The following is a 20,147-nucleotide window of genomic DNA, read 5'->3' as shown; positions in this document are numbered from 1 at the left end:
GTTTAGACAGTTGAGTAAATTTTTCTACCTATAAAAATTTTAATAATAACGGAAAAAATTTTAATAGAATTTAAAGGAGAAAGTTTATAATCGAGATAGTTTAATAAAATTAAACTATCCAGTTTTTTTAAGTTGTTAATAAAATTTTAAATAGATATTTGAACAAAATATAATTTAACCAACTCAACTAAAATAAAAATGTTTTTACAAAATATGTGAATATTTAATGCTAGATTTTAGTTCTCATGTCACAGGAACCTTGAAAATTGAAAAACAAAATCCCGATGCCTCATATTTTGAATTAACATCAAAAATTGTTGTGCTATCTGGTACTACTGCTCATACAACACGTCATTTTAACCATTTTTACTTTTTTAAATTGTTACCACAGATGAAGCAACAGTTGGTTTTTCTTTAATAAAGTTCAATTTTCTAAAACAAAGAGAAAATTTTATCATTCGTTTGGCTTTCACAATACAAACTTAAAATTTTTAAAATATTCCCCACACAAAAAGTTCCTTTTTGTGAACAGTTGAGTAATATTTTAATTTATTAACCGTATTTTGCAATTTCGTTTCTTAATGGGCTGAGGAACAAATTCTTTTCTCTCTAATAAATGAATTTCACCAATGATACGTGGTGAATTAGTTGGAATAAATTTTTACAACATTGGTGAAAATTCATGAAATATTAATTTTTTTTTTGTTTAAACAAAATATTGTATAAAATTTTAAAAATCCTTAACTGAAAATGTTTTATGTAGTTGTTTAATTGAATGTAGTTACAAAAAAAATAAAAATCTCTGTATATAAAAAGAATAAGTGAGTCTCATTTTCTTCCATCTATTTCTAGTCAACGATTCCGTCAGGACCATTTAGTCATCTGACATTTCTCAAAGGTTTCGGATCGAAAAGAAATTCATTCGCTGTTATTTTTTTTCCTTTTTTGAAACTGTTTGAAAAACATCATTCATTTGTTTTTTGTTTCAGTCCATTCTTTTATAAAAAAAAATATTTTTGAATTAAATGGAATATTTTCTTTTTTGTGTAGTTTAAATTTAAAAAATTATAAACAAAATTTTAATTTAAAAATTTTTCTTTAATAACAAGCATTTTTTGTGTACAAAGAGTGTAATTTGCTGGGTTAAAACAAGAGATGAGCTTTTAAAACTCAAAGGAATAAAAAGATTTTAAATTTTAATTAACATTTCTAATTGTTGTTTATGCTTGCTTATTGTGCTAAAATTTTATGTTAGAAATATTTAAATTTGAATTAATTTGAAATGAATACAAGTGAGTTAAAATAGAAGTACGATTAAAAGGTACGATTAAATATAGTCAACCTTGATCTTAAATTCTAAGGATTAAGTCTTTATTTTAGTTCGTCTTTTTATAAGTTGATGTGAAATTTTAAGTTCTGCTAAGCTCTTATTGTACACACTGTTTTGTGTAGTCAAATGTATGCAGATAACAAAAGTTAATTGTAGCTGAAGTAAAAATCATGTACAATTATAAAAAGTAATAAATTATCAATAAGGCATAAATAAAGAAAAAATATAAAATATGTATGTACATATATATGTATATGAAATGAATTAATAATTATTTATTGTGTATAAAAAGAAAAAAATTAATAAAGGATAAGTTAAAATCGTCGCACACACATGAACATGAAAAAGAAAACCAATTTGAAGAACAAGAGCAAGAGATGATAACAAAGTGAAGTGAACGAAGGATAAAACAAAATTTTTCATTTTATTCTGTTGACAATTTACTTACATGTGTACATGAATATTCAATAAAATATTACAATAAAAATAATACCCAATGTAAAATAATTATTTATTGTATGTGTTGTGTGTATATACATAAAATACGGGATTTCAGTTGAATTATTCTCAAAAAAGGATTTTGTTTATTTTACATATATATATATATATGTACATACATGCTGATTGAAAACCGATAAAATATTTATCGAAAATAAATTCAACAAAATAAATAAAAGGTAAAATAAATTTCTGAAATTCAATTATTGTAATTTTAAAATAAAATTTAATTAATAAATTAGTAAGTTATATGAAAATTTGTACGATCATTAGTCAACAATCTGACAGCGTTTAGAATCATAAAATAGGGTTCAAAATGAGAATAATCGAGGCTTAAAAGTACTTTTGAAATTGTGATTGAGAATAATGGAAAGCTAACACTGTTCAACAGAAGGAAAAATCAAACTAAATGCGAATCTTAATTAAGTATTAGAAATTAAATATTTATTTCATTATCAAGTAACAAAATCATATGTGATAAATTTGTACAATTAGCGCTGCTGCTGTAATTTCCACTAAAAAATCATCAATTATCGCTTGTTTAATCAGCCATTCTCATGCAAAATATCTTAGGTACGGCCTTCGTATTTTAAAATTAAACAATTAATTACAAGATATGTAACTTGAGAATTCAAACAGGAATTGAAGAAATATAAAAAAAATTCTATAAATTCAATAGAGCAGCTTCATTACTTTAAAAATCACAATGCAAATAATTTAATATTGTCGGACACTAACGTTAACCTTCAATTTCACAAATTTTACTAAAATTTCTGGCCATTAAGCTTAATTATAAGTCAAGCGAATTTTAGAGTATGGTTGATAAAATTTTCACTGAAAATTGTAATGAGTTGGCAGCACATATAATAAAATTGCAATACAGTAGCCAATCAAACTCACAAAAACTTATTCGTTATTAAAACTTGTTTACGGATTTAATAACACCTAAAATTAAATTACATAAACTTTTAACTGAACAAAAGTTTCGAAAACCTTCGGCATCCCATTGAAAATTTGTTTTAAAATTAATTTAACTGAATTGAAAAAAATCATCTTAAGAATAAAACTTTAGTAAGTATGAAAAACAAAAATTCATCTTTAAGTTGGATGCTTGTGTTTTTATAAAATAATGCATGGGCTGTAAAATATTGCAAGTTAAATAATTTAACATTATGTTAACCTCCCTTCAACTCCAAAATATGCATATCGCATATTCATACATAGATGCATATATATTTACATATATACTTGAAATATATTAAATGTTAATATCCTTGTGGTTTATATAGAGTAAGAAGTTTATGTGTTAAAATGATGCACAGTAAACAGTACGTTACACTACTATTGTAAATATAAAAACACTTTAGTTCTCAGAAATCGTAATGACATGTAGATTCTACGAAACTTACCACACATGAATGCATATATGTATTTTGTCTACAGCGTATGAGTATAAGTTATAGTCGTTGGTAGAAAATAAATATTATACTTAAGGTGAAAATGCAAATACTTAACAAATTTAAAATGTATGAAAGTATTTTTTTAATTATGAACGAAATAAAAACGTAAACATAAGATGATAAGAAACTCACTTTCTCACTTTGCATAAATTAAAATATTTTAGGATTTCACACTTTTAACGAGTAGGTACTTTTGTAATATTTCATAATACAAAATAACAAAATAAATTGACTACATTTGTTATGATATAATTACAATGATTTTGAATAATGCAATGCTGAGTTCCAAGCTTCAATGCTATTAATTTGCAACCAATATTAATAAGAGTACAATGAAGAAGAATGGTGAAATTATCATGTGATGTCACATGATATGAAGCTCGATGTGATGTCACCAGATCTCTTCCTTTCTTCTTTTACTCGAACCGGTCTGAATTTTTTAAAAAAACCGGCCAAGGATAAATGCCAGGGATCATTTACATGTCCGTAGTCCGCTATAGAGTTATATAGATTCAAGAAATCTTCGCCTGAAATCCAAAGCCGATAAGTATAGAAAGTGGGTCTCGATTTTCTCCTTCTCGTCGTGAAACTAGCCTTCACTAATATCATTAACAGAGCGGTCCATCCTTCTAGTTTGTTAGCCGATAATGTCCGCATGTAAAATGTAGAATTGATCACAATTTTCTTGACAGGTACATAGCATGTTGTTCCACTTAGATGTTACAATTACTTAAATTTGAGTTAGCTTTCTTGAAATATAGATTTTCACCTAAAAATATTTTCGACACCTGAAACATTTTGTATAAAAGAAATCTCCCTAAAATTAACAATATTTTTATTGAAAATTACATATTGAAAATAAAAATATTTTATTTTTCGCAATATCTCTAAAAACAAGTAAAGAAAACGAGCAAAGTTTAAAAGGCAGGAAACAGGAGGCTTATTTCTAGCGATTCTCGAAAAAGAGCCCAAAATAAAAACCTTTTCAAACACTCATATCAAACACAAACTTCAAAATTGTTTATTCCATCAATTTTCAATTTAACAATTATTTAATTGAACGCCGCTAAACTCCTTCAAAACAAAAAAATTGGAACGTTCTTTAAAATGCTGTCTTACCTTCCTCTTGCTATTTAAAAATTGAATACGTGAGAAATACATAAAGAAAATTGCAGTGTCCGCACATTATATGAGGCTTACTCTCTTTTTAAATTTAAAGTTCATGTAATGTTCAACATTATAGGGTCATTTGACGCAATTTGCACAGATTAGTAACCACAAAATTTCTTATGTGAAATCTTCAAACCCTTTATTTCTATATACAATTAAATACAAATTTATTAGGTCTTCTTCCCTCAGATGATTTTTTTTACTTTATTGAACAAGTAAGAAATTTTATATTAAAGGTTGATTGAACCTTTTTAATAATTGATGTAATTTCCACGCGTTTCTTAATAATGATGTTTATGTCATTTGATAATTATTAAAATCTTAACAACAAAAATTAATTAATCCTGAAAATACAAAACAAAATATCCTTTTCAATCGAAATTATTGAAAACAATAAAAGTTTTGAAAAAGATGATTTTCTTTAAGAAAAAAAAATCCTTTAGGCATTCTAAAATTTCGAAATATTTCAATTTAAATAATATGGTTTTTTAAGATTGAAATGATTTTTTTATAATTGAATTTTTTTCTGTTGTCCTTGTAATGAATCTTCTAGCTTGTGTCATTAATCTTTTTTCATATAGAATGAAATGTGATCTTTTTTTTTTAAATTGAAAAAATGTCAATCAATCAAATAGAATTTTATTTTATGTTTAAAATTTATATTGCGATTTTGATAGATAGTTTAAATTTTGAAATTCAATTGACACATCTGATTTATTGTAAATTTTTTTGGGCATTTTACATTCAGTTTCAGTTTAATCTTATATAAAAAAATAAAATTTCGACTCTTACTTTTTAACTTTTGATTTAAGTTTGCGAATTCCTGAATCTTATGGGATGCAAATTACACGAATACAAAGTTCCGTTCTATAAGTCGCAGTATCTAAAAGAGCCAAATTGTTGGCTAAGCCTGTTGAAATACGATGAAAACTATGTATAGCTGGCTAAAAAGAAATTTACCTTTGCCTTGGTTAGAAGATCGAAAATGGGTAAAACTTTTATTCCGGACTGGGTGCTTAATCTCAAGGGTTCCCGAGCTCAAGAGATTTTAACGCATTTTCTCCAAATTTTTACTTATTCAAGTTTTTTGAATTATAACTTTTAATCTGAAAGAGGTAGGAACTTAAAACAAACAGTTTCAAAAAGATCTAGTAAAGGGCTTAGAATACGTATGCTACTTGAATCTGTATCTAATGTACCTTCGGAATACCAAGCATTTAAACTTTAGAGAAAATCAGATTTTTCCCTTGATTTTTTCAGATTTTTCTAGTTGAATAATTTCGTAAGAAATTTTTTAAAACTTTGAATTTTTTGTTATAGAATTTTTCCCACCTTTAATTTAAATCCTCAAAGATTAAAAAAATTTTTATGACACAGAAAATTTAGCACAAAAACTATTTCTATGTAAAGATTTTTAAGCTCCCATTTTTCACTATTTTTGTTTTTACTTATTTTAAACGCTGTAATTATCGTGTGTTAAGAAGCCGTGTTTTTGATAAAAAATCAAAACTTTAGTGTTTTTATTGAAATGTAACAAAAATAATAACAAAATTGAAACGAAATTTTATACAAACTTTTAATTTGAAAAACAAAAATTGAATTTAAAAAATTTGAAATTTTTGAAAAGAAAAACTAGAATTTTGTATTAGGAAAAACAAAAAAAAAATCTAGTAATCAAAAATGATTTTTCAAAACTTTTCTTGGTAAAAAAAATTTATAGGTTTTTTATTTTTGCCAATTTTTATAAGAAATGGTACCTATATGGTTTGAAATTTTTAAATGCATTTTCCTCAGATTGGGTGCAATTTAAAAATTTAAAAAAAATATTTTCGAAATCTAGGCACCATTTAGCATCTGAAATTATTGAAATTAACCAGCTGGAGCGAATTTTTAAAGACTTGCCATACAAATTTTGACATTTATTTTAATGGAAAAAAATTTTTTTAATGGGAGAATTTAATTTTTTTGTACAAAATGGAGTTTGTAAATGATATGGTATTCACATTATGAAGTTACTAAATAATTAATAAATAATTTAATAAATTTTAAACAAATTTCTACAAAAACTAAATTGGCATACGGTTGATGCAACTAAAGAGGCGTTCCAGTAAAGCAATTATGTAATTTAAAATATGTGATTGAATAGAAATCAATTTAAAAGAAGAAAAACATGAATTTTGTCGAATTAGATGAGTTTCCTTGTAGAATTTAGCGTTTGTTTTGAGAAATTTGCAAAATTTTTGGATCAGGAATTCGTATTTTTCCAAATTTTGATAAAGAATTATTAAATTGAATTTAATTTTCATTTTATTAACATCTGGTTTGATTTTAATTGAATATGTGGCTCACAATATTTGTGGTTTTTGTGCTATATCTTCTGCACCATAAAAAATGTCTGAGAACTCAAATTAAAGCTTAAGCAGGTGGGAAAAATTCAATAGAAAAAATTCTTACGAAATTATACAGTTAGAAAAAACTAAACAAATAAAACAAGGGAAAAATTTGATTTTCCCTAAAGTTTGAATACTTGGTATTCCGAAGTTACATAAAACACAGAATCAAGCAGCATGTCCATTTTAAGTTCTTTACTAAGCCTTTTAGCAACTGTTTGTTTGAAATTCCTATCTTTTTCAGAATGAAAGTTATAATCCAAAAAACTTGGATAAGTAAAAATTTCGTAAAAATTCGTTAAAATCTTCAAAAAAAAGGTATTAAAAGAGGTAAAAGGAAAACACAGGAGAGAAGTTTATGAAAGCATCCAGATATACAAATCAAACAAAGACTGCGTACTGAACACGGACGAAGGTAACGCGGCTACTTGGTTCTTTAAATTAATTATTTAACCAGTTTTAAGGTTTAAAACAGGTATAAATTTAGTTCGCAACTAATAAAAAAAAAATATAAAAGAAAAAAGAAAAAAAATATATAAATAAATAATCAAATTCTAGATTAAGTCAGGTAGATAATTATATTAAGTCAGGCATAATATTCCTAATTTTAATAGATTTTAATTTTTATTGTTTCTTGTCTTAATTAGAAGAAAATCAGCTTTGATAAAGTGCGTATGTAGCGCACGAAATATATTAGCAGAAAATAAAAAATAAGTATTTTATTCCGAATAAAAGGATGTTTTCCCTTTCATACCTTTGATATTTGGCAACCAGTCCGGAACAAAAGTTTTACCCATTTTCGATCTTCTGACTAATGGTATACGTTGTTGTATACCTTTCTTAATTATATGTCCATTTTTAGAATATTTTTAAAGGTAGGGAAAAGTGTGCTTATTACTTTTACCTCAATTTATAACTTAGAAAACTTTTTCTCCTGGCAAAAACTTTTTAGCAAAATCCTAATTTTTACAATTCCACAAACGAGAAAAATAGCTGCTGGCCTCTTTCTTTGCAGGACACCATATCAATTACTGAAATGATAAATAGAGCGTTTAATTTAACCATTTTTTTAATTTTCCAAATTTCAGTCATCGCTTTTTCATAGCAAGTTGTACAAGTCTGAATTAAAACTTTTTCTTTAGTTTAAACTATCGCTTTTGTTTTTTTGCTTCGCCAAAAAATATGCAATTTTTTCCCAAATGTAATAAAATTTTTGTATAAAAAAGATTTTTTCAAGCGAATTGTGCTAGTCATTTCATTTTTAGTACAAAAATCCAGATGAAACCGGATGTTCTATCTTTCTGAAACTGATTTCAATTTTTAGGATTATTCCGTTACTTTAAAATGATTCTATAACGTAAAAAATATTAAAAAAAAATTTAATGTGCAAATTTAATGTCGCACAATTGTAAGTTTTGGGCTGAACTTAAAGCTCAGTCTCCGAGGTCTGGCCCAATTTATCTGCCATTGCACACAAACAGAGGACTTTTCGTTAAAAATAGTTTTTTTTTTGCTTGTCTATCATTAAATGCACGTTCGCTGAACTCGACATGGCGAATCTGCTGCTATCATCAGTAATGAAATTGAAATAATTAAAAAACGTACTACGACAATTGTGCTTCAGTTTCCAGATCTAGTAAATTAGGGCAAAAATTTAATTATACTTTAAATTAAAACAGATTTGTTAACAGTGCGATTCTTGTAATTCGGACACTTTTTTTTAATTTTTTTTCTGCTTTGCTCTGTTCAGTCAACTTTTCGTGTCTCTAGTTTTATACAACTGGCTTTAAGCATGATTTTATATTCTATTAAACTATGTATTCTATTTCGTAGAAATAGAATTGTATACTCCGATTTATTCCCAAAAAAACCAATTGACCTTAAACCTGCTGTAAATAACATTGCCTGATGTCCCTCCATTTTACACATTTTGCACTATCTTACACTGCTATTCCGCTACATTTACGTGTTTTTATTCCACCAAAGTTCATATAGCAAAGTTATTTAACCAATTCCTGAATTCAAATAAGTGAATTGTGTAATCAATTGTCTTTTTTCAGTTCACAAAGTGGCCAAGAATATTTTTACAACAAATATTTTGTAATACTATATTTAAAATGTTGATTCAATTTTTTATCACAAATTACATTCATATTCAACATACCCTATAAAAATATTTCCATACACAAAGAGATAACTGAAAAAAACATTATAAAGGCAAAGTCATTACATTTCCCACAAAAATTTAAGTTTCCAAAACTTTAAACTATTTCCTCGTTTTTTTCTTCTTTTTGGTTTATAAATGAATTTACATTATAAATACACAAAAATTCATTCAAAATACAATGTTGATATGTACATACGTACATACATAATGTATGAATCTATGTGTGTATAGAAATAACAATGAAAGCGAATTAAAATGCTAAAATTAATGTTTACTTTTTAGCACTTTTCCAAAAAAATTTTTTGAAAAAAGTGCTTATTAGTTTCACTCTGTCCGTCCGTCCGTCCGTCCGTCCGTCCGTCCGTCCGTCCGTCCGTGGACACTTTTTTTGTTTACAAAACTTCTACACCCTTTAAGATAGAAAGCTGAAATTTCATACGTACATAGATCTTTACTAGAAACTTATTTCCGTAGAACAAAATTTTTACCTATCTCCCCCCCTCTAGAAGTTATACCCCCCCAAAACCCTAAAAATGGCCTATTTTAACTATTTGTTGCAATGAAACCATAAGCATTTTTGAAATTTTGCAAACGCAGAAAGGCAGTGGCTTGCTTTCCCTAGCGCGATATACTATAGTTAAACTTTAGAAAAACAAAATGGCCGTTCAAATTTACCGTTATCTAAAGTCCTTTTTTTCCAAATTTTTGATGTCATTTTTCTTCTAGACCCCAGCCTGTAGAAGCTTGAAATTTTAGGAGCTTTTAGGCATTAACAAATAGTTTATTTCGTTAGAAGAAAATTTTTTTCCATCTCCACCCCCTCTCAAGTTATCACCTCTTGAAATTCGTAAAATTTGAATTTTTGACACCTTATATTTCCGAAACCACAAGCTTTTCCAAATTTTTATAAACGCGAAAAGCTAACGGTAAATTCCATAAAATTAAAAAATATAATTATTTTTCTTAACTCACACAATTAACTCTTAAAATCGAGCATTATGTTGACCCCTTTTTATATTAATATTTGCTTTATTTCAAAGACTGCATACGAGTATATGCGTCATCCTAAATATATGCAATTCTAGAAATAGTTTTGTATATGAATGTAAATAATTTTAATAGTGTGATAGGTATACATAGACTGTATTTAAAAGCAGAATTTTCCCTTGTTGAAGGGAAAAGTGCTACAATACAAACCATTGGTTTGACCCAACTTTATTTATAACTATGTACGTAATATGGAATAACTAGTGACTACAGAATACACGAAGCAACTGTGTGCTGTGTGTATGCCTTAGTTACGAAATAAAGTGGAAAAGTTTAAAATTTTTAGTGTCCCAAATTTTGTATTCAATTCCTTTTGTTTTATTTTGTTTTTTGCTTTGTTAAATTTCTTGTTCCATTTCTTTTCACGCTGGCAAAATTTCACTAGATTTTATTTTCCCCATTTTAGTTCTGACGAATAACTTTGCTTCTCTGTTGTTTTTTGTTGTTGTTTTTTTTTTTTTAATAAATAAATATCACTTGGAATTTAGGTTAAGGATCTTAAGGATATAAAGAATAATTGAATAAAGAAAAACAAAATACAACTCTATTTGTATTGTTCTTCTCTTCCTGTATTTTGTTATTTAGGTTCTTCTTTTGCATATTATGTGCTCTTATATTCCAGCTTTACATTTTTTTGGGTTAAAATTTTTTGACTTTAAATACTTAAATGTATCTTTTCATTAAGGTTTTTTTTTGTTTCTTGTTGAAATAAATTCTTAAAAATTTAGAAATTAATCTTGTTGAATACTGATAGCTTAAATTTTGAATTTATTTTTTTATATACATAAACATGTAGGGCTTGAATTTCAAAAGTAATTCAGTTCAAATATAAACAATTTAAGGGAAAATTTTAGTGCGGTGGAAAGGTAAATATTTTAATTTCTCTTTAAAGTAATGAGATATTTTCTCATGAGTTTTAAATGTAAAATAAAGTAGGTTAACGTTTTTGGATAATTATTGTCTACAAAGTTTTAATAAAAATAAAAATTTTTTTTTTCAATTGCGCTTTCATCTTCGAATCACAATTAATCTCTTAAGAAAATAATTTTTGCATACAAATTGAACCATGTACCGAATTTTCCCTTTATTGTTTGCGTTGTATATCAATACAATAAATACGATTCTCGTTGTCATCTCTTCAGCTAAATCAATTAAACTATAGTTAATTTAAAGATCAGCAATATGGACATGGTGATATCTCGGCCGATTGCGAAGAAAAATTCTATAAATACTTCTAATTATCATTATAGAACATGCTATTATTTTAAGACACTATAAATTTGAATGGATCAGAAACTAAATATTTGCAGATTTATAAACCATTACGTTACATTCATACGTGATTGCGTGGTAACATAATATAATGTTACCCTCTTTATTCAACAATTCATTTAACGTTTAATAAGTACAAAACAAATTATATTTACTATAATAGGCAACATTAATAACAAATTACGAACCTAATTACGGTATTTGTTAAAAATTTTGCACATTCACAGCTTTAACAATACTGTTGAACAATAATTTTTAATTGCACTAAGAATAATTAATTTTAAAAAGTTAGATTTTATTTTTATTTTGTAATCATTTATTATTTTTTTTGTTAATTAAACTTTTGACTTTGGTAACACAAACTACAAAAATTAAAAAAAAAATTGTTAATACTAGTATCGCACGCTCAAAAACCACACTTATATGGAATGGATTGAAAAGTAGAAGTTCACTAAAAATGAGAAAATAATGGTACAAAAGTTAAAAGAAATTCCATATCTGCAGTGCTGATAGTGAGAATGGTAAATAAAAGATCTATCAAGTAAATTTTTGGATAAAATGTGCAATACTGACCGCCGCTTTAAATTTGGGAACAAAATTATTAGAATGTCGCAAATATAAACTCTAATTTCACATTATTTGAAAGGTAGTAGGTAAAATTTAAATATGCATGGTATCGAAAGCACATAAAGTTCGAATGCATGGTATTCCGAAGGTACATAAAATACAGAATCAAGTAATATGTTATGCCTTCAAACCCTGTACTAGCCCTTTCAAAAACTGTTTACTTAAAGCTCCTATCTTTTTCGGAACGGAAGTTATAATCAAAAAAGCTCGGATAAATAGAAATTTCGTGAAAATTCATTAAAATCCCTCTTTCTTGCAAATTCTTGAGTTTTCGCAGCTAGTCCAGAACAAAAATTTTACCCAGTTTCGACCCTCTAACCAATGGTGTTGTATACCTTTATGAATCACCCTGTATAGGTAGAAAAATGTATAAATCTGGTTCTTGGTAAAGGTTTGACTGATTCGATTATTTTTATGGCCCGATTTTCTTGCATAGTTTTCCAATTCATTTAATCCACAGCCAGGAACTCAGATATTAAATTTTAAGAAAATCCATCAATTAGTTTCTTTACATATCGTAAAAATTACGAAGTCAACCAGTATCAAAGGTTCTTTAGACCTGAACTCTCTAAAAAATTTATTATACCGTTCCCAATTATTTTTTAAATTTTCCAAACTGTTTCTAAAACCATAACATGTAACTTTTTATAAGAATAGTAAATATTCAAAGCTAAAATTAATTTTTTTTTCGTGCTATAAAGAAATTACTTTGTTGTGGGAATAGGAATGCCATTATATACTAACCGTTTACAAACCATGAAAAATACTAAATCAAATAATTTTTTAAGTACAATCAATGAGTGAATTACTTTAAGGATCATATGGAGAAAGCAAATTCAAATGAGAAAACAATATTCAAAATTTTGAACAGCAAAGCCTCAAAGATGCCATTCCGCTGAAGATTATTTTTTATAGAACAGTCAAATTTAACATGTTTCGAAACATAAATAATATCGTAAATATTACAATAATACTTTAAAATTTTGGAAAACCCATCTTTTGGTTTCAACTTTTCCAATTTCATTTTTGTCTTTTTTTTTTTGGTTGGTTTTTTTCATCTTGTTTATACTTTTTAACATTTTCTTTAATTTTGTGATGTAAAAATCCAATAAAACAAAAATCTCTATGTTGTTTTTATACCCTGCACTTCGTGAAGGGTATATTAACTTTGGTATGGAGTTTGTAACTACTTGAAGGAGTCATCTGCGGTATGGACATATATATATATTCTTGCTCAGCGTAAAATTCTGAGTCGATTTAGACATGTCCGTCTGTCCGTCCGTCCGTCCGTCCGTCCGTCCGTCCGTCCGTCCGTCCGTCCGTCCGTCCGTCCGATCGCACGATAACTCAAAAACGAATAATGCAATCGACACCAAACTTTCACAAGTTTTTTCCTTTGTGCCAAGGACGAGCCCTATTGTTATTGGACTAATTCGGACAACGGGTTCGGGTAGCTGCCATACAACTCAAAGAGTTTATTTTAAATATTTCAAAAACTAATAAAGGTATAAATATAAAATTTTGTATACATGTGTCCAATTATATTCTACACATGCTATAAAAATTATAATGGGATAGCTGCACTGGTTCGGGTGGCTGCCATACAACTTCAACAGCAAATTTTTTATATTCGGCAAAATAATAAAGTCAGATTCATGAAACTTGGCAGTCATGTGTCCAATTATAGGTCAAATATATTTCTGAAGTTTTAGAGGAATCGCTTGACAGGTTCGGGTACCTGCCATACAACTCCAGAAGCTAATTTTAAATATTTGGAAAAATAATAAAGTCAGATTCATGAAACTTGGCAATCATGTGTCCAATTATGGCTCAAATATATTTCTGAAGTTTTGGTGGAATTGCTCGACAGGTTCGAGTAGCTCCCATACAAGTCTAAAAGCTTATTTTAAATATTTGGAAAAATAATAAAGTCAAATTCATTAGACTTGGCAGTCGTGTGTCCAATTATAGGTCCGACATATTTCTAAAGTTTTGGTGCGATTGCTTGACAGGTTCGAGTAGCTCCCATGCAAGTCTAAAAGCTTATTCTTAATATTTGGAAAAATAATAAAGTCAGATTCATGAAACTTGGCAGTTGTGTGTCCGATTATAGATCAGATATTTTTATGAAGTTTTGATGAAATTGCTTGACAGGTTCGGGTGCTTGCCATACAACTCCAAAAGCTTATTTTACATATTTGGAAAAATAATAAAGTCAGATTCATGAAACTTGGCAGTTGTATGTTGAGTTATATGTCACATATATTTCTGAAGTTTTGGTGGAATTGCTTAACAGGTTCGAGTAGATCCCATACAAGTCTAAAAGCTTATTCTTAATATTTGGAAAAATAATAAAGTCAGATTCATGAAACTTGGCAGTTGTTTGTCCGATTATAGATCAGATATATTTGTGAAGGTTTGGTGGAACTGCTTGGCAGGTTCAGGTACTTACCATACAACTCCAAAAGCTAATTTTAAATATTTGGAAAAATTATAAGGTCAGATTCATGAAACTTGGCAGTCGTATGTCCAATTATAGATCAGACATGTCCGTGAAGTTTCTATAGAATGATTTTAGAAGTTCAAGTAATTGCTACACAATAACGAAAGGTGCAGGGTATAATTCAATCGGTTTATACCGACTGAAACGTTTTTACTTGTTTTCTTTGACCTTAAGAAAAATTTTCAATAAATTCACTTTTATGTTCTTTTTATCTCTTTCTATCAATCCTCTTAAACGATACTTCATATACTTTTGAACATTCAAATTATATAAACAGATAATTTGATAGAAGGCAAAACAAAGAAAACCAAATCAACAACGAAAAGGAAAGGGAAAAATAGCTTTTTTGTTATTAATCTTCTATGTTGTGTTCTGTGATGTAAGCAAACATTTTGAAAAAATATTGAATTGTTTTGTATTTTTGATATATACCTTCCTCTCCCTTGGAATCTAATAGATCTTGTTATAATTTTCATATACATAGGGTTACTAAATTACAAGAAATAAAAGCATGAAAATTATTTATAAACAATCAAACAAATAATCAAATTGTAGAATTGAATTTTGTAAACACAAGAATATTGTTAGTATTAAATAAATTTCTTTAATTCTTTCTAACAATAATTGCAGCTATCCTAATAATAAACCGATATAAAATCAAACAGTATTTTCAAAAAAGAAAACCCCAAACTGTCGTTTCTAAGAGAATACTTAAGAATTTCGTTTATTTCACGTACACATCTATTTTAAAAACATATTGGTTGACCTTGTACAAACTAAAAATATATTTTTCTACTATTTTGTATTTGCAAATTTTTATAATAAGAGGGAATATAAAATACAATTTTATCAGCGTGTTTTATTGAAAAAAAGGAGAAAAATTGTATGCTGTTTTAATATCGATCTCTTAGAGGCGCCAATGTAAATGGAAGAATGCTGTAGCCACACTGTCGACATTTTAATAAATTTTCTGATATATATTCGGATATTTTCTATATCATATAGCCGCTGTTTTTTCTGTTTTCAGATTTCTCATAAAATAAATTTTCAAGGACAAATGTGTGTGATATTAAGATGGGAAATTGTTTTTATTTAAGGAATTGAATTTCGAGATACGTATACAAAAATTTTGTATCACGTTTTCTACTTAAGAAAATTTGAAAAACGATTTTGTATCCGTGTCTTACTCCAACTGCTTGTTAGCATTTTTGTTTTAATATAATAAATGTTTTTTTTTTTAATTTATTACAATATTACAAAACTTTGCATCATAGTTACTCTCATAAATATAGCTAGGTATAATAATTAAATTTATTATTTATTGCTGATATTGTAGCCAACATGTCATTAGCTCAAGCTTTAGTTTCTGTCTTCTAAAAGTTCAATATACTTATATACACTCGATTACTAAAATTTAAGAATATTGACGTTCTTAACCAATGCATAATATCAGAAAACTTGTATTTCCGTGTTAGATGTATGTTTGTAGTTATTGACTGATTCCTGTATTTCTCAAAACTCACTTCATGCTGTGATAGGATATTGTTGTGAAAGCTACGTATATACCCTATTGAAAACTTCAATCTGTTCAAATAAAATACTTTCAGAATGAGTGTGACCGTTTAAATTATCTTAAAATCTTAATTATTAATTTTTTTTGCGGTGAGTAGTTCTTCTTCTCCAGAGTAGGAACTTCTTCTAAAACTCATTTATTCGCACAGATATTATGCATAGAATGGAAGTAACTGAAAGGACAGTTCCAAAGTGTACCTCTTGGCATTTAAATGTCAATTTTATCCGAAAGAGTTTTCAGTACTCATCTATATGTAGTACGATTGGGCTCCAGTCCGGATATATCAAAATATTCAACATAAAGTACAGATATCAAATAACATTTTTCTCCCACAAAATTTTAATCCTTACATAACAAATCACAATTAAAATCTAGTTTATCACAACCAATTTATAATAGCTCATAGTTTATGATAAACTGTTCATTTAATAATAAGCAGCCTAAATAAAAATTAAAGCAAAACAATCTAATTTTGTTCGAAGCCAAAATATTTTCAAAACTCTATTCTTATCATTTCTAACTAAAAACAGCCTCTTCATAGTTATCAAATTTGCATTACAATTTTGTTTAATCACCTGCCAAAATTTCATAATTTAAAATTTAAAAAAAAAGAGAAAATTGAAAGCGTTAACGGTTGAGGTTCCTCTTAAATTCAAAAAAAAAATTGATAATTCTATTTTAGAATCCAGATGCAAAATAAAATAATATGGCGGGGTAAATGAGAAAATAAAGATTTCAAAAAAGAAAAAAAAAATTATATGCTTACACACTAAACATCTCATTTTAATTTGCGCCTACTTGTTTTCAAGGTTATTTGGGTTTTTCCTTTTCTATGTAGAAGCAATGATTATAAAACGCACAAAAGTATGCAAAAATTACAAAGATATATTCATAAACATAAACACATACATATTCAAATGTCATGTACACAGGTGTATAGAATACACCCAAGAAATTCTTTTTTTTAACTTTTATATAAAAATATTTTCAAATTATTTTTCTCTATTATTAAGGCAACCGTACATTTACCTTCAAAGGACTCTATATTTTTAATAACACAAAAGTGTTTGTTACCTTTTTAAAAATTTATAATAACTTAAACAAGTTTTAAATTATTAATATTTTATGAAAATAAATTGCCAAGTGAATAGATAGTTCTTACATGAATTTTTTTTTTAGGTTGTCTTGAATTTTTTTAAGACAAGCTATGTATTTGAATGGAATCTAAGTTTATATCTTTACAAACATTAATTATATATATATATATATATATAGGTATAAGGAAGCTGGATCTAATCTGTTTTTAGAATTATTAAGTGTTATTAGAAAAGAAACACTATACTCCTAAAGTTATTTACACAGTGAAAAAGTTTTCAAAATTTGTACCACAAATTTTAAAAAAACTTCGTAATTTTTGTCAAAAGTTTTTTGTTCTAAACTAGGTCTAATTAGTCAGTAATCAAATAATATGAAAAAGATTCAATATAAATTCATTATGAAAAATATTTAAAACTGAATCAGTTCGCATCAAACATTCCAATTTAAGAATACGACAAAGTATTTTTAGACGAGTGCGTACGATTTTTAGCCTCACAAAATTCATAACCCATCTAAATTTTTAAACTCAAACAAAATGCTTGTTTATTTTCAAAAGTCTAGCTTTAACTAAGCATAAACTTAAACAAATTCTCTTAGTCTACCAATTTAAATTACAGGAGTCAAGAATATTTTATTATCAAGTCAGCATTTCTACATTTACTTTTATTGTTCATATTTTCTGTGACAAAAATTAATTATTAAGTAAATTTTTGTCGTCTTATTAAAGCAAATTAAATTGGCACTAGCATTTTTAAGTTCTGATACATTAAAATTATATTTTAACTTGTGATTAACGAAATAAGCATTCGCTTTCTCTAAAAAAAAATCTTAAATAATTTTAAAAAATGTAGAAAACCAACATTTTTCTTTTCCACGCGAATATTTTTTCCTTGTGTACTGTTTGCTTTCAAGAACACCTTATCTACCTTCATATCGTTCGATGAAAATTCAATTTTTTCAATATTGCTTCCTATGCATGTATACATATGTATATAAATTTTTAGAATCTTGTTTCCTCTGATTTAAATTTTATTATCTTTCTTTACAAGATTATATATTGTGATATTTATATGTATAAAATTGATTTGAGTCGATTTTGCGGAAGGTATACAAGATATTCAAAATCATCTAAACTTTTTCTTATAAAAAAAAATTCTTGACTAAATGAATTTTGCTGAAACGCCCTAATTATTCTAAAATCAATAAAATTATTTATAATAAATGTGCTTAAAAAAAAATTCATTTTTTCAATGGGGTCAAACATTTTTGTGATATGACGTCATTGCGGTTGTTTTTTTATCTTTTTTATAAAAAGAAAAAAAGAAACATAAAAAAGTTGCTTACATATTCTATAACTCGCAGGATTTATTCATTAGTTGCCGTTTGATTTCATTTTAATAGAATATATTAGAAAAATTCTATATATGTAAAGGTTCTCTAGTATATAGCAAGTATACACATATCGATTAATTTAGTGTATAATAATCAAGAATCGATTAATTTGTTTCACTTAATTAAATATAAAATTTTAGTTAAAATTTTCAAGGACTGTTGGTCGAGGTTTCGCGTAAAGATAAGAATACAAAAAATAACGAATTTTATAACAAAAGTAAATTTTTGTTTTTATAAATTTAGAATCATGGTGGGTAAATGTAATTAATTGAGAACTTATAGTGATTAATATTTGGGGGAGGGCAAAACAGCAGACTAAAAAGAAAGTGAAAGAAAAAATTCGATTTCTTCCTTTATTTTAATTTTTTTGCTTTTTTAATTCTTTACATACATACACACACACACGTACATTTAAAATTAATTATCATAGCTTTAAAGTGATCATATCAACACATCGAAATTATTAACTCTGTCTTACCCTTTTAATTATACTTTTCCTCCACTTTTAACAAAAATATCAAGGATATTTTGTTCCTTATTTTTTAATGCTATTTTTGTTAATTTGTTAATTAAATGGGAAGGATTTGCGAAAAAAGAAAAATATATTTCCATGAAAAATTCGAATTATAACAACGAAATTCAGGTAAAAATTTAAATCTTTAATTTATTAGTGTATTCCTTTGGACACAAGTGATTTTTCATTAAAAAAAAAAACTTAAGATTTTTCTTTTCTCAACGCTTTGAATTTTATCCTGACGTAAATAAATGTAGGGCACATTAAAAACGATTACTGAGTATAATGACGCCAAATATAATGTGGCAGTAGACGATAAAATCTTTCAGTCAAAGGGTTTAAGTTTTCAAATTGGTTTGATTTATTTATAGCTCTAGAAATGGAAATTTGTGTAATAAATTAGAAAGTATTGGGATTTTCATTTTATTTATTTTATGAAGGTGGTTGATATTAAATATTTTGAAACTATAAATTTAAGTAAAACGAGTAAATCGTTTCAGTTGATTTTACACCGACTAAATTATACCCTACATCATGACAATGTAACTTTAAATAGTTTTTCTGAAATAGTTAAAATATGGTTTTTTTAAGATTCCTGCCAGAACTCATTATCAGAATTAGTCCAATCACAAGAGTAGACATTTGATGCAAAAAAAAAATTCTGAAAGTTTCTGATGTTTATTTTTTTTTCTTTCAAGTTGTCGTATGGTCGGACGGAAATGTCTAAATAAACGCATAATTTGAGAAAATGAGCATGTTCATAATGCAGACGGCTCCATGAAGGAGTTATAAATTCCATACCAAAGTTTTCATTCCATATATTCTTTTCTAAAATGTACCGTGCGGGTATAAAAAGAGAATACTTAACTAAAACGAATTTGAATAACCGCATAACAAAAAACAAGGCCATTACGAATGTTTTATGTACCAATGTTTTGTAATGTAGCACTTTCCCTTCACGAACTGAAAATACCACTTTAAAAAAGTAAACTACTACATTATTAAAATTAATTTAATTCATATACGAATATTATATTTTAAAGATTGCATACCGTTAGGATGATCAATGTCAACAATCTCTGAAATGAGACGGAAAAGAAATTGAA

The 20,147-nt window shown here is 26.8% G+C and overlaps 1 protein-coding gene across 1 annotated transcript in view; it reads left to right on the top strand.

The window, feature by feature from the left end:
- Window positions 1-862: 862 nt before the first annotated feature.
- The window catches only part of LOC129610907 (probable cyclin-dependent serine/threonine-protein kinase DDB_G0292550), a 31,671-nt gene continuing 12,386 nt past the window's right edge, over window positions 863-20,147 (top strand). Inside the window, exons 1-2 of the mRNA XM_055523705.1 lie at window positions 863-1,321; window positions 1,381-2,007. The gene's annotated coding sequence lies outside the window, so the exon portion shown is untranslated. The remainder of the gene's footprint in view (window positions 1,322-1,380; window positions 2,008-20,147) is intronic.

Source organism: Condylostylus longicornis, unplaced genomic scaffold (assembly GCF_029603195.1).
Source record: "Condylostylus longicornis isolate FDR11 unplaced genomic scaffold, ASM2960319v2 ptg000048l, whole genome shotgun sequence".
In the NCBI taxonomy this organism is placed as follows: domain Eukaryota; kingdom Metazoa; phylum Arthropoda; class Insecta; order Diptera; family Dolichopodidae; genus Condylostylus; species Condylostylus longicornis.
Note: the sequence above shows the minus strand (reverse complement) of the source record. Positions and strands in the feature narration are given on the sequence as shown.